The 15,396-nt window shown below is 43.7% G+C and overlaps 1 protein-coding gene across 1 annotated transcript in view; it reads right to left on the bottom strand.

Annotated features, from left to right (window-relative positions):
- Positions 1-14,781, bottom strand: part of MOB3B (MOB kinase activator 3B) — a 178,830-nt gene extending 164,049 nt beyond the window's left edge. The window contains exon 1 of the mRNA XM_082256279.1: positions 14,605-14,781. The gene's annotated coding sequence lies outside the window, so the exon portion shown is untranslated. The remainder of the gene's footprint in view (positions 1-14,604) is intronic.
- Between the last annotated feature and the right edge of the window lie 615 nt (positions 14,782-15,396).

Raw genomic sequence — 15,396 nt, 5'->3', positions numbered from 1 at the left:
AATAGGAAATAATATTCACGCTTTGAGAAATAAAGCTAAATACAATTTATTTATCCATGAAATTAACTAGGATATCGGATTCAGATTTTAGCTCAGGACAGAAACGATCGAGTATTGTCCATAATACTTTTTATTATTTGCACTAACATACAATTTTTCAGGACAAGCTTTTGGGGTATGTCCCCTTCTTCAAGGTCTGAGCAGTGCACAATCAGTATACCCTTTATCCTCTTCTCATGCTCATCTCCAGGACTTCTCCTGAGCCTCTCCTAACCTCTGGAACTCCTTACACCAATCTGTCCAACTATCTCCAACTCTGTACACCTTTAGGTGATCCTTGAAAACCTCCTTAGAGAAGCCAATCTACACTTAGCAACTGTACCTTTATTTTCTCCATCAGCTCATCCCCCACAGCTATTACCTTTTGTATCAACTGACCCTCTCTTCCAGATTGTAAGCTCTAACAAGAAGGGCCCTCTGATTCTTCCTGTATTGAATTGTAATGTTGTATCTGCATTTTTAATGTTTGTAATATCAGTGCCATATTTATATTTCAATTTTTTTTTTGTTATTGCTCATGTGGACAACGTTACACAACGACAGCCATGATATTCCAGTACAAGACTAAAAAATACCATCCAATCTTGTAATAGTCCTTTCACACCGAGGTGTTTTTCAAGCGCTTTAGCGATAAAAAAAAGCGCCTGAAAAGCTCACAAAACCTATTCCCATGCTTTCACATTGGGGCGATGAAAAAATCCTGCAAGCAGCATCTTTGGAGCATGTTTTGAGCACCAAAAAAAAAAAAGAAAACGCCTCAAAAACGCCCCTCTCCGTTGAAACAAATGGGAAACACCTCAAAATGGTTCTTGAAGCAGTTTTTGAGTCATGTGTGCTTAAGAAAAGCGCACCACTAATGCCTGAAAAGCATCTGAAAAGCAGTTTTTAAAGCGGAGTTCCACCCTGGATTTTTTTTTTTTTTTTTTAATACCCCCGGGACAGTCAGGGCTAGTGCATTCCACAATGGCTAGCCTCTGATCTGTCCCGGGTTGCACTTACCTGTTAGGACAAATAATTACCTTGCAAACGTCTTGTCCAGCGCTGCCATCTCAGATGTGGGCAGCTTGAAGCCAGCGCGTCCTCTTCGGCGTCTTCTTCCGCCTTCTTTGGTCCCACGATGCTCTGCGCCGGCCCCGACGTCACTTCCGGGTCGCGCGCGTCATCCCTCCACAGCTTCTGGGCATGCCCAGAAGCTGTTTAGAAGGGGATGACGCGCGCGACCCGGAACTGACGTCGGGGCCGGTGCAGGCGCAATGATTCCTGGGAGCTATGACGTCCAGCTCCCAAGAATCATTGCAGAGCCAGGAAGTGACGACGGGCCGCGGCCGAGGAAGGAGGAAGAAGGAAGTAAGGTAAGTATATTTTCTTCGCTACGAGGTAAGTAAAAAAAAAAAAAATATGCGATTATCCATTTCTTTTTCAGGTGACCCGGAGCGAGAAGATGGAGGTAAGTATAAAAATAGGGTGGAACTCCACTTTAAGCACCGCTTTGTGAAAGGGCTCTAAGGCTACGGTACTGTCTGCCCTGATGTTTGTTATAAAGTGCTACACAAACTGTTGGCGCTATATAAACCCTGTATAATATTAAAAATATCCTTAGGTAAAATGTGTCCTTTTAGAGCCATTTACACTACTGCCTTTCAGTGAGGCCTCATGCACACTGGACTTAATAGCCTTGCTGTGTTTTTTCATTTGCGTTTTTCTCGATTTCTTTGCGTTTTTAGCAAGAAAACACAAGCTATGGCAGTGATGGCGAACCTTGGCACCTCAGATGTTTTGGAACTACATTTCCCATGATGCTCACCATTGCAGAGTGCATGAGCATCATGGGAAATGTAGTTCCAAAACATCTGGGGTGCCAAGGTTCGCCTTCATTGAGCTATGGGATCAAAAACGTCAGTTAGCCCTGTTTTACAGAATTTACCAGCGCTAAGAGTGTTTTTACAGCTCAAAAACCACTAGTTTTGGGGTTTTTTTTCCAGTGAGAACGCCCCTGCCAAAAAATGCTTATAACAGCCTATGTGTGCATGGACACTTAGGATGGGGAGTTTACTGGCTGCAGAAAAAAAACGTCTGACGCCAAAAACAACAGGTGTGAAAATGTCCAGTGTGCATGAAGCCTTACACATGAATGCACCTTACTTGCACTGGTACAATGTGGTGTCACCCCAACACACCTTGGCGACGAAGGTGTGTGGAGCACAACCTGCGTTTTGGTGTGCTGCCACAAACTATAGATGTACTTTTTTGGTTTGTTAAGCAACCTATTCAAATATACAGGCTCCCATCCGGAGACACGTTAATGGACAGCAAAGCTGAGAATGGGAGCTTGATTTTTAATTGTTTATGAAGAAAGCATTAAGGGCTCATTTACACCAGATGCATTGTGGCTAGGCCAGCAGCTATTTCCAGCGCAGCCCCAATGCATAGATAAGGCCAATTACCTGGTCTCTCATGGTGTCAGTCTGTACCACAGCATTGCTAAGAAAAAAATCCTGAATGCAGTACATTTTTTAGTACAGAAGGTTGCAATGTGAACCACCGCATCAAAGTGCCGCTGCTGTGAAAAGAACTAATTCTTGACTCATGACATTTCAATAAAGTTCTGTGGAATATTGGAATGCCTCCCTCCCACCCTTGTTGCAGGCACTTTTATGTGGTATGTCACCCTTGATTCAAGGGTGACTTTGATTATAATTACTTGGAATTATATTTCGCTTGAGTCCTTTGACTAAGCGATATATGCTATTATTTGAAATTATATATTTGATGCTTCTTAATTAAAAAAATGTGTTTATTTACATTAAACCAATAAGGCCCCTTTCACACTAGCGGACCATTCAGATCCGCCTGTCAGTTTTTCAGGTGGATCTGAACGGATGCCCCATGCATCTCTATGGGCCATTGGATGTCAGCGGAGACATGTCTGCCAACATCCGTTCCGATCCGGTCAGTCAAATCTGGACGGATGGAAACCCTATTTCCATCGGATCGGATGAGAACGGACAGGTGGTCCATTCCCATCCGATTCCCCCATAGAGGACAGCAGGGACCTGACAGCTCTGTCTCTGCACACAGCGCAGAGACACAGCTGGCATCCGCCTGCTCAGCGGGGGATCAGCGGATCAATCCCCCGCTGAGAAAAACGGAGTCCGTCGACGGACTCCATTGTGTGAAAGGGGCCTAAAGTGCCGCGGCCATTTCTATGCCAAATATTTGTGTTTGAGTCTTTTATGATTGGTAAGTATTTATAGACGTTTGTAGGTTAAGACAGAATGGTGCATCCTTCTGTTCCAAGGAAACAGTGCGATCCCAGTGCACGCAAATTACTGTGTGATTAGCGCAGCTCGCTGATGCGAACAAGCCCTAAAAAAGAGCCACAACTTCTTTTGGATAGTGTGCGCTAATGTTTATTGCTGTATTTGTGCAGGAGTGTGGTATTGCTGTGTCCTCCTGTTGGGGGTCATTTGTCCCCTTCATTTGTCTTGAAGACCATTGTCCCCTGGATACAAAGTAATAAGAAATCCAACACGTTTCAGCTGTCTCTTGAACAGGAGGTGAGAAGAAACAACTGTCCAAGAAGACATTTCTCCTCATGTTTAGGAGATTTCCTGCTTCTGTCAGAACAGGAAGTGAAGGGAAATCCCCCAAAGGAACAGCGGGGAAAAAGAAAATAAATAAATAATAAAGTGGCCTAAACTGAGGCTATGTCCACACTACCGCGACTTGTCAGGCTGACAAGTCGCTGTCCCTCGCGGTCCATTGACTGCTACAGGACCCATTCTAATAGGAGCAACACAAGTCGCTCCGACTTAGAAAAAGGGTCCTGTACTACTTCGGGGCGACCTCGGAGCGACTTGCATAGACTTCCATTATGTGAAGTCCCTGCAAGTCGCTCCGAAGTCGTGGTGCACGGCAATGCACAAGTCGCCCCCTGAAGTCGTACAGAGTCGTGTCGCCATAGTGTGAACCGACTCTGAAACAGAGAATCAGCAACTAGAAGTGAAATTGTCTTCTGAATTCATCTTCTAAAGTCATACTTGTCACATACACTATCATACAATATAATACAAATACATGTAAATGTGAAATTGAATTGACTGGACTGTGTTGGATAGAAAAAAAATGGTAGGCCCCTTTCACAGGAGCATTCTGATCAAGTCTGCCTATCAGTTTTTCAGGTGGGCCTGACCAGAAGGGCCATGCATTCTTATGGTGAGGTGTGTGTAAATGGACTTGTGTCCGTTTACCTCTAGGTCCGCTAAAGGAAGAGGGCTCAGCCTTTTTCCATTTGGGCTGAGCGGATTGAATGTAACCGGTTGTAAACAGACAGCAGAGTCCGTGCTCTGTCTTTGTCCGCTCTGCAGAAATGGAGTGGACACCTATGTATCATCCACCAGCTCTGCTCTGATCAGCAGGGGATCAGCTCACAGATCTGATTACAACAGAATTGTAAAAGGGACTTTAAGCATATGAGCACTTGTACCGGCATTGAGCAAGAAAGATAAACCTATTCTATTAAAATGGCCTAAAAAGAAAACGTTTTATAGCAGCACTGAAGATTTGTGGTCCAGCAAGAGTATTTGCAAATTACTAAAAACATTCTGAGTTTGTTTTGCTCCAGCAATGACAGCACTGTGATCTCTCGTCGCTTCATAACTGCTACCACCTGGTCCCATGAATCTTCTGCACCTGGCACCTTCTTCGTTCAGCCACTGGGTAGTCAGTGATGCTACATCATCTCAGCACTTGGCTCAACTCTTGGGTATCTTACAGATGCCACACATGGGGTCTGCACTACTCATAGGCCATGGGCAGCATACAGTGGGTAAAATAATTATTTGATCCCCTGCACATTCCACTTACAAAGAAATGAAGGGTCTATCATGTTTATCACAGGTGTATTTTAAATGATAGAGACAGAATAGCAACCAAAAATCCAGAAAAAAACACATGATACTAATGCTTGCAATACAGTGAGTAAAAGAGGTATTTGATCTCCTATCCTAACAAGAATTCTGGCTCCCACAGACTGGCTACAGTATGGGTCCTTTCACAGGGTGCGCCGTCCGACAAGGTCCGTTCCGGCAAATCGATCCCCCGCTGAGCAGGTGCATGACAGTTCCGTGTGCGGAGACGGAGCTGTCAGATCCCCGCTGTCCTCTATGGGGAGATCGGATGAGAACGGACCGCCTGTCTGTTCTCATCCGATCCGATCCACCAGATGGATGGAAAATAGGGTTTCTATCCGTCCGGATTTCACAGACAGGGTCGGAATCGGATAGCAGCGGGTGTCAGCGGAGACATCCGCTGCCCCATAGGGATGCATGGAGCATCGGATCAGGTCCGTCTGAAAAACTGGTCAGATCGCCCCGTGTGAAAGGGGCCTAAAACCCCGTACACACGATCAGATTATCGAACAATCTGTTGTCCGTTCTTTGTAGCATGCTAGTCTGATGTGGAAAGTGAAGAGGTTATTTTCATATGAATTTTCCCGTACGACAGAATTCTACTTCAGAAGTGATGTCATGTGTTGGATTGCTTTGTATGTGTTCTTTCTCTGAGCATGCCTAGTCTTGCTCTTAAGATTTTTTTCCATTGAAAACTGTACTAATGAGAAGCAAATTAGACGTTGTGTTGACGGACGACAAAAATTTTATAGCCTGCACATCAGGATTTTTTCGGCCGAAAAGTCGGAGTCGGCTGTCGAAAGCACCATACTAATAAGCCGAAAATCGGCAGATCGGTCGTCGGACGAATTTTCCTATGGTGTGTACGGGCCTTAAGTGTTCATGTGATACACAGATTAGTCCTGTCAATTTAAGAAGGTGCTTCTAACGACAACTCGTTATGTGTATAAAAGACACCTGTCCACAAAATCTCTTTCTTCCATTCAAACCTCACAATCATGGGCAAGACCAAAGAGCTGTCAAAGGACGTCAGATGGGGGATTCCCCAGCCAACAATCAAAAGGTAAACAAAGGGGCAGGGATGCTGGTAATTGGTAACGTTAAACATGGTCCAAATAATGACCATTGCCATTTTTGGGTAATGACATCACCTGCATTCCTGCCTTTCAGCTATCAGCTGGGGAATCTCTTGGTCGGCAGCTGAATGAAGCTGGGCTGAGTCATGAGTTGCTGTGTTGCCGGCAACCTCTGCATTCATAACCACAAGGGAATCCTGTGTGGGAAGCGGCCATATTTATGATCTCTCTCTATACACCAGCTTAGAGTTAGTCCTAATTACCACCAGTTTGCTTATTTGGAACTGGGGACAATGCTTTTAGAATCAGTGGCAGCCATAGTGATCATTTTAAAAGTAGCGGTTATAAGATGTAACTGAATTTGACGCACACATCAGAAAGCTTTGCAAAACTGCTGCACCGCTTTCCTGAAGTAGACACAGGCTGTTTTAAAGTGGGTCCGCACTGACAAAAAAGTGTCCGAATATATCTTTATTCAATGCTTTCCTATGTACTTTACTGAGGAGGGAGGCATCAGGCTGCATTCACATCGGAGTGTCACTTTTTTTGTGTTTTTGAGTGCTTGTGTACAGCGTTTGTAAAGCTTTAGCATTTTTGAATTGGCCAATAGAAAATAACTTTTTCATCTGCTTTTATTATTTTTTTTGTAAGGGGTTAAGGGTTCATTTATTATTAATCTATTTACTTCTTTTTTTGTTAGGTTAGGGGTTAATATTAGGGTTTAGGAGTTAATAGTGTTAGGGTTGTTATTTTTTTAAATTTAATTTTCATTTATTTATTGATTTTGAAAAAAAATAAATGCTCAAAAACATGTGACTAAAATGCACTAAAATGCTCAAAAAAAAAAAAAAAAAAACTTTTGAATCAAGCGTTTCCATGCATTTCTAAGAAACTAAAAATGCACCAATCTGCCTAAATTTAGCCACAGAAAAAAGCTCCAAAACTTTTTTGAGCTTAAGGTAACTTGTAGTGTAGATGTGAACCAATGCCATAGAGAATAATAGATTTTTTTTCTATTCCAGCGTGATAAAACCTGCGATGTGCATTTCGGTGCTGAATAGCACCCCAAACACGGCATGATATTGCTGCGATTGTTGCTGGACTAAATGCAAGTGTAAAATTGCTCCTGGCTCAGGGTCCAAATTTGGTCCCTGGGCTTCTTTGGAGCAACAATGTTGCACAGGGCAGCCCATTCAACTGAATAGGCTGCCCTGTGCGCAACACCGATTCCGTGTAAAAATTGCGTAGAAAAAAAAAAAAAAAAAGGAAAAAACAGAAAATTCATGCTAAGCGTAGTGTGAATGGGGACTGGCTGAACTCTGGCGTCCCAAATAAATAAACATATCTAAATGCCTTTTTTTTAACTCTCCTAAAGCCACAGTCACATGATGCTTTAGTCTAGAGGCTCCTCCTTGTATGATGTGGGCACCTCTTACTGGCTATCCAGTGGTGGGTTCTCTCAGGATCCAGAAGAGAAGTCTACAGCAATGATGTCACCACAAAAGGGACTGTTGAGGAGTGGCTGGTGCAAGCACAGCTGCAGTGCTGGAATAATTGCACCTGTACCCAGCAGTGTTAGCAAGGGAATTAGACAGCAGACCTAGGAGAATACATATTTCTTCAAAAGAAAGAAGAGAAAAAATATTTGCCTTGACATGAGAAAAGGAAGGATTGGGAGACAAGGATTTTTTGGCACAACAAAGTTAATAAAATTAATTTTTATTTATGAATCCATATAAAACCAGGGGAAAACACTTAATATAAAAAAATGACCTAATAAAAGGCCCAAAAATTGTATACAAATTGTGTAGCAGTTTGTTTGAATATTAATTCCATACAGAATATATAGAGAATATTGCAAACTTTTGTATAGGCAAATACTTGACATCAGAAGGATCTTGCCGACGGATGCCAGAAGACACGGACTGCCGTCCAACCAGACCAGCTGATGCTGTATTCAGAAATTCATATATACATATTCAACATTGCTCAACATGTTTCGCCTTTTTCAAAGCTTCATCTGGAGCATTTTAATAGGATACTCTGTATAGTGTTATAAGACAAGACATGTGCGTCAGCGTCATTTGTAAATAACGGGGAGGGTATCGTGGATTACAGGAGACTCATGTAGTTAGTAATAAGTAGAAAACCTTGGAATTGTAACGACCAAGGATTGGCGAATCGCTGGCTGGCGTCAACAGCCCCAGCACTAATAATATACTGTGGTCTGAGTCCCAAATGAAGACCCATCAGATAGGTGCTTCCATGAGTACCTGAACAATAATCACAAAACCCTCCCCGGATGGGGAACCGCCACCATCCGGCGAGGGTTTTGTGGTAATTGTTCAGGTGCTCATGGAGCAATATTCTCTATATATTCTGTATGGAATTAATATTCAAACAAACTGCTACACAATTTGTATACAATTCTTGGGCCTTTTATTAGGTCATTTTTTATATTAAGTGTTTTCCCCTGGTTTTATATGGATTCATAAATAAAAATAAATTTTTATTAACTTTGTTGTGCCAAAAAATCCTTGTCTCCCAATCCTTCCTTTTCTAATAATATTTTAAGGATTTGGCATCACCAGTATATATTATATATGCTCAGACTACTGCTATCTAAATGCATATTCCACTCATCATTTTTGCCTGGACATGGTTAAGTGGCTCTCAGAGCGGAGTCTGATCATGTGATCATAGTAACCAAAAGCGGTGGGTGACAGACAGCTCAGTCACTGTGTTGGAAGCACACCAGTGAGTGCACACTCAGCACAGAAAAGCAGAGCCTTGCTTTGTGTACACATCAAAATCATTTGGTGGAGGGGGATTATGGTGTGGGGTTGTGTTTTAGGGGTTGGGGTTGGGCTTGGTCCCTTAGTTCCAGTGAAGGGAACTCTTAAGATGTCAGCATACCAAGACATTTTGGACAATGTCATGCTCCCAACTTTGTGGGAACAGTTCGAGGAGGGCCCTTTCCTGTTCCAACATGACTGAGCACCTGTGCACAAAGTAAGATCCATCAAGTCATGGATGAGCGAGTTTAGGGTGGAGGAACATGACAGTCCTGACCTCAACCCTATAGAAGGCCTTTGAGATGAATTGGAGCAGAGACTGCGAGCCAGGACTTCTCGTCCAACATCAGTGCCTGACCTCACAAATGTGCTTCTGGAAGAATGGTCAAACATTCCCATAGACATACTCCAAAACCTTGTGGACAGAATTCCCAGAACAGTTGAAGCTGTTATAGCTGCAAAGGGTGGGCCAACTCAATATTGAACTCTACGGACTAAGACTGGAATGCCATTAAAAGTTCATGCGTATAAAGGCATGCACTTTACCTTTGACAATATAGTGCATGTAACACAGGCAGGAAGGTATTAAAGAAAACCTGTTGCAGGTTTATAATAAAAAGAAAAAAAAAAAAAAAAAAAACACACGATAGGCAAAAAGGGTATCAATATGAAAAGGTCACATATGACAGACAATACCGCTACCAAATGTCGCCCATTCAAGTGAATTTGTGTGCTGAACATTTTTTGTCTTTTTAGAAATAAAACCAACCCTATCAGGCTTTAATCCAACAAAGAAAAAAACAGTTTTGCCATTATATGGGCTTTAATTCAAATTTGTAATTGACCGTCCTTCCAGATGGCCCATAAACGATGACAAAACTGGCCATTTTATGTCAGGTGACCTCTGAATGACTCCAGTATGTCAGTGGTAGGACCTGCCAAGTTTAAACGTCCCCGAACGGAACAAACAATGCTGAAAACTTATTTTCTGGGGATCTGGAATTTTGACAGCAGCAGAAAATGATGAGCAGTGCAGAGAGTGCACATTCCCTTCCCTACACATCCAAGGCAGCCTCCACACCTCCCGCTATGGGAGCCATTCACTGCCCAGTGCAACACATGGGTGACAAGGCCACAGCCCAGGGCTAAACCCCTCCGCTGGATGAAATCCTCACATCTCACCCAAACATCTGGACCTCACACCGAACAGTTTTCATCATACTGATCACTACTGAAGGAGCTGCTGAACACCCCACATTATCAACACCTATGATCAGTGATCACTAACTCCTAATATTATATCTGGAGTACACGGACAACATCCTAATATTGTGGGTGGAGTACATGGGTGTCTGCAGAACTTTTTACGAGGGGGGCATCATTTCAAGGTCACCCATGCTCCGCCCCTTTTTGACAATGTCTTGAAGGTGACGCCAGTCTCCGCACAAGCAGCAGCGACTTGCAAGTATTTATTTTTAAAGCGTTGTTAACCTAAAAAATATATATATATATATGTTGATCCTGTTCCCTTAAAGCATGTTATTCAGCACAGTGCTAGTGCTGTGTAATTTGGCCCTTTCTATCACCTAAAATACCTGGCTGATCCTGCCTGGCTATGTCCTGCCCTCTGCAAACTGACCATGATTTATCATAGCTGCTGAGCCCTGACACTGTGGTCAGTTTACGTGCCTCCGTCATCTGCAGCCCTGCACTCTTCTCCTCTGACCTCTCTCCCCCCTCTCGCCCTGCCCGTCTGCTCCTGTGTCAGTGCCCACATCCTCCCCTCCTGTTGCTGCAGTTTCTCTTAAAGTTTGATAGACTGTCTACAGTCTGTTTAATAACCCTGTGTGCCCCTGTGTATGTGTTTTATAAAAATAAGCCATTCTTTACCAGTTTTTAGAGCGCCGATCACATCACCCACCGCTTCTCTCCTCCTCTCAGCCTCTCCTTCTCCCCTCCCGACTAACGTCAGTGGGAATCCTTGGCCCTGCCCACTGCAGGTAGCTGTCAGACAGGGAGAGCAGAGAGCCGGCGGGTCACGTGAGCAGCGATCGGCGCTCTCAAAACTGGTAAAGAACAACTTATTTTTTTTAAAACGCATATACAGGCACAGGGACATGGGCACACAGGAATATTAAACAGACCAGACAGGATGGTACAAAGTGGCTTAACCACTTAAGCCCCGGAGGATTTGGCTGCTAAACGACCAGAGGGCATTTTGCGATTCGGCACTGCGTGACTTTAACGGACAATTGCGCGGTCGTGCGACGCTGTACCGAAACGAATTTGGCGTCCTTTTTTTCCCACAAACAGAGCTTTCTTTTGGTGGTATTTGATCACCTGTGCGATTTTTTGATCACGCGCTATAAACAAAAAAAGAGCGTAAATTTTGCAAAAATAGCAATATTTTTCCCTTTTTTTTATATGAAATTCCCCCAAAAAAAAATGTAAAAATCAAAATTTTTTAATATTTTCGGCCAATTTGTTTTATGCTACCTATGTTTGGTAAAAAAAATCGCAAAAAGCGTATTTTGATTGGTTTGCGCAAAAGTTATTGCGTTTACTAACAAAGGGAAAGATTTTTGTCATTTTTGTTGTTTTTTTTTTTAACGCGTAATGGCGGCGATCTGCGATTTTTTTTGCGGTACTGCGACATTGCGGCGGACAGATCGGACCCTTGACTGACATTTTTGACACTTTTGGGGTTACCAGTGACATTTCTACAGTAATCAGTGCTATACATATGCACTGTTACTGTAAAAATGCACTGGTAGTGAAGGGGTTAACTTTATTTGAGAGGGAGGGGCTGTGTGTGTCCCTAGGGGCGTGATTCTAACTGTGATTGGCTGTGGCTTCAACTGTATGAGGAGTGATCAATGGATCTACATAGTAGATCCATGTGATCAGCTCTCATACAGAGAGGAGAATGACAGGCAGCTTGTTTACACAAGCTGCCTGACTATCTCCCTCTCCCCCGCCGATCGCAGAGTGGCCGGCGGCGATCGGGTCCGCCGGTCACGCGCGCGGGGGGGTCCGTGACCACGCGGGAGCGGGAGCGCGCCTCCGGCGGCGCGCGCTCGCTCCCTAAACCCTCACAGGCGAGCGACGTAGACCTACGTCACTTTGCCTGTGAGGGGCTGACCGCCCACGTAGATAGTCGTGCGGCGGTCGGCAAGTGGTTAACAACCACTTTAAAGGGTAAGTTGAGATTCCGGGGGGGGGGGGGAATTTGCCCCCCCTTGCAGACGCCCATGGTGGAGTACATGTACAAAGTCTTAATATTGTGGGTGGAGTAAATGTACATATTACTAATATTGTGGGTGGAGTAAATGTACATATTACTAATATTGTGGGTGGAATAAATGTACATATTACTAATATTGTGGGTGGAGTAAATGTACATATTACTAATATTGTGGGTGGAATAAATGTACATAGTACTAATATTGTGGGTGGAATAAATGTACATATTACTAATATTGTGGGTGGAATAAATGTACATTGTACTAATATTGTGGGTGGAATAAATGTACATAGTACTAATATTGTGGGTGGAATAAATGTACATTGTACTAATATTGTGGGTGGAATAAATGTACATAGTACTAATATTGTGGGTGGAATAAATGTACATATTACTAATATTGTGGGTGGAATAAATGTACATTGTACTAATATTGTGGGTGGAATAAATGTACATAGTACTAATATTGTGGGTGGAATACACTTACAATATCCTAACATTATGGGTAAACTTAAAAAATCCTAATATTATGGGTGCAGTAAATGTACAGAGTCCTATTTTATAGGGGGAGTAAGCATACAAAGTCCTGCTATTATGGCTGGAGTAGAGTGATAAGTGGCAGTCTTGTGGGTGGAGTAGAGTGATAAGTGGCAGTCTTGTGGGTGGAGTAGAGTGATAAGTGGCAGTCTTGTGGGTGGAGTAGAGTGATAAGTGGCAGTCTTGTGGGTGGAGTAGTGATAAGTGGCAGTACTGTGGGTGGAGTAGTGATAAGTGCCAGTACTGTGAATGGAGTAGTGATAAGTGCCAGTACTGTAAATGGAGTAGTGATAAGTGCCAGTACTGTGAATGGAGTAGTGATAAGTGCCAGTACTGTGAATGGAGTAGTGATAAGTGCCAGTACTGTGGATGGAGTAGTGATAAGTGCCAGTACTGTGAATGGAGTAGTGATAAGTGCCAGTACTGTGGATGGAGTAGAGTGATAAGTGGCAGTACTGTGGGTGGAGTAGTGATAAGTGCCAGTACTGTGGATGGAGTAGTGATAAGTGCCAGTACTGTGAATGGAGTAGTGATAAGTGCCAGTACTGTGAATGGAGTAGTGATAAGTGCCAGTACTGTGAATGGAGTAGTGATAAGTGCCAGTACTGTGGATTGAGTAGTGATAAGTGGCGGTATTGTGGGTGGAGTAGTGATTAAGTGGCAGTACTGTGGATGGAGTAGAGAAATAAAGTGTCAGTACTGTGGTGAAGTAGTGATAAGTGGCAGTACTTCGAGTGTAATAGAGTGATAAAGTGACAGTACAGTGCACGGAGTAGAGGAATAAAGTGACAGTACAGTGCACGGAGTAGAGGAATAAAGTGACAGTACAGTGCATGGAGTAGAGGAATAAAGTGACAGTACAGTGCATGGAGTAGAGGAATAAAGTGACAGTACAGTGCATGGAGTAGAGGAATAAAGTGACAGTACAGTGGATGGAGTAGAGGAATAAAGTGGCAGTACAGTGCATGGAGTAGAGGAATAAAGTGACAGTACAGTGGATGGAGTAGAGGAATAAAGTGACAGTACAGTGGATGGAGTAGAGGAATAAAGTGACAGTACAGTGGATGGAGTAGAGGAATAAAGTGACAGTACAGTGGATGGAGTAGAGGAATAAAGTGACAGTACAGTGGATGGAGTAGAGGAATAAAGTGGCAGTACAGTGGATGGAGTAGAGGAATAAAGTGGCAGTACAGTGGATGGAGTAGAGGAATAAAGTGACAGTACAGTGCACGGAGTAGAGGAATAAAGTGACAGTACAGTGCACGGAGTAGAGGAATAAAGTGACAGTACAGTGCATGGAGTAGAGGAATAAAGTGGCAGTACAGTGCATGGAGTAGAGGAATAAAGTGGCAGTACAGTGCATGGAGTAGAGGAATAAAGTGGCAGTACAGTGCATGGAGTGGAGGAATAAAGTGGCAGTAGAGTGGATGGAGTGGAGGAATAAAGTAGCAGTAGAGTGGATGGGGTGGAGGAATAAAGTGACAGTACAGTGCATGGAGTGGAGGAATAAAGTGACAGTACAGTGCATGGAGTGGAGGAATAAAGTGGCAGTAGAGTGGATGGAGTGGAGGAATAAAGTAGCAGTAGAGTGGATGGGGTGGAGGAATAAAGTGACAGTACAGTGCATGGAGTGGAGGAATAAAGTGACAGTACAGTGCATGGAGTAGAGGAATAAAGTGACAGTACAGTGCATGGAGTAGAGGAATAAAGTGTCAGTAGAGTGGATGGAGTGGAGGAATAAAGTGTCAGTAGAGTGGATGGAGTGGAGGAATAAAGTGTCAGTACAGTGGATGGAGTAGCACAGTGATAAGTCTTAGCAGTGTGTAATGAGGCCAGTATGTGGATAAGCTGTATAGTAGAGTGAGTGTCTCGGTGTCAGTAGTAAATCCTGAGGTGAGTCTATAGCCCCAGGCCAGCACGTTGTCCTATAGGAAGGTGATGCCCGGACACTCCATGAACTTTCCTACCTCTAATCACATTACCTCCGCTCCATGGGTTCCTCCGGCCGCTCGGGACGATCCATGCAATGTAAAGTGAAAGTACGGACAGGAGGTGTCAGTGATGAGGACAGGACGGAAACTCCAGCAGCGGACAATCCCCCGCACCGAGTGAGGCGCATGCCATACCTCCGGGCTCCTTCATTCATACTCTGCGAGCCAAGGACGGCTTCCAGGCTGCTCCCCCTGCCGGTGTCCGCTGGGACTGCACACCTCCATCCTCTGTCCTGTTATGTGAAACCCTATAGCTACTTCCTTGTTGTCACTGCTTACATTCCCTCATCAGCTCTCTTTTACTTCAGGAAGCGGCAGATTCAGCAAACAGATTATTGTAGCTACATTCAAGAAGAACTAAATGCAAAACTTTTTTAGTTTTGGATGGAGTGGAGAGGGATTTGAACCCATGTCAGTTTTTATTGTTGTCTGTGGAGATTCCCCCTCTATATGTGCCATGTTTATCATCATCAGTGAAAGTGAAAGTAAAAGAAAATCCCATATTTTGGGTTGTCCCCAGAAAAGTAAGAGAGGGGAAATGTTCCAATGGATTTCCCCTCTTTGCAGGGATTTCCTTTCATTTCCTGTTTGGCTATGGGATAGGAAGTGTAGGGAAATCTCAACAATGAGACACAGATATTAACCACTTAAGCCCCGGAGGATTTGGTTGCTCAAAGACCAGAGCCTATTTTGCGATTCGGCACTGCATGACTTTAACGGACAATTGCGCAGTCGTGCGACTCTGTACCCAAATGAAATTGATGTCCTTTTTCCCCACAAACA

Source organism: Pelophylax lessonae (genome assembly GCF_965119305.1).
Source record: "Pelophylax lessonae genome assembly, chromosome: 1".
Classification (NCBI taxonomy): domain Eukaryota; kingdom Metazoa; phylum Chordata; class Amphibia; order Anura; family Ranidae; genus Pelophylax; species Pelophylax lessonae.
Note: the sequence above shows the minus strand (reverse complement) of the source record. Positions and strands in the feature narration are given on the sequence as shown.